This window comes from Theobroma umbraticum, unplaced genomic scaffold (assembly GCF_002168275.2).
Source record: "Theobroma umbraticum cultivar Fairchild unplaced genomic scaffold, ASM216827v3 scaffold_81.0, whole genome shotgun sequence".
NCBI classification, from domain to species: domain Eukaryota; kingdom Viridiplantae; phylum Streptophyta; class Magnoliopsida; order Malvales; family Malvaceae; genus Theobroma; species Theobroma umbraticum.
In genome coordinates, this window is record NW_018397268.1 from 5,809,943 (window position 1) to 5,810,672 (window position 730).

The following is a 730-nucleotide window of genomic DNA, read 5'->3' on the forward strand; positions in this document are numbered from 1 at the left end:
TTATACAAAATAAGAAAAAATTATTGCATAATTCAATATATAACAAATATAAATAAATCTGTATAATACAATATAACATACCTCTCTCCAATAGGAGTTATATGCAATCTTTCTGATGGATCTATAGGAGTCTGTAATCCCACACTAGGCCCCAACCTCTTGACCTTGAGGATGTACCATCTACACTTGCATCTATATCAATAGTTGTGGATCTAGAAGAATCGTGAGTAGTGTCTTGTTATCTACTTTCTCTGTAGATATCACCAATAAAGAGGGTGGCTCAGAAGGTACATTATTGACCTGTTGCATTTGTGGTTGAGTGGATGGATCAGCAAGCATACTAGCATTTGTAGGCAACGACATAATTCTAGAGGCATTTGTTGCTCCAGGTCTCTGTTTTGAATGATTCCCTTTAACCATCACTCCTACAAAATTTCCTTCTTATTAAAACTAATACACAGAAATTTTAAAAAAATAGTTAAGCAAATTATAAAATCATTAAATTACAACAATTAAGAGTAACTCCTATGCATGTGTACCATAAAAGATGCCATTATAAAGTGTTAATGTATACATTGAAAATATAAACTATAATAATTGTATAACATCTGAACATCTTTCAATTTTAATAACTAAGTTAAACAATTGCGTAACAAAAGATACAAAACTTATATTATATATGTCTACCATCATTAATCACTTTTAGAAGAAGCAAACTCATGTTGCTCAT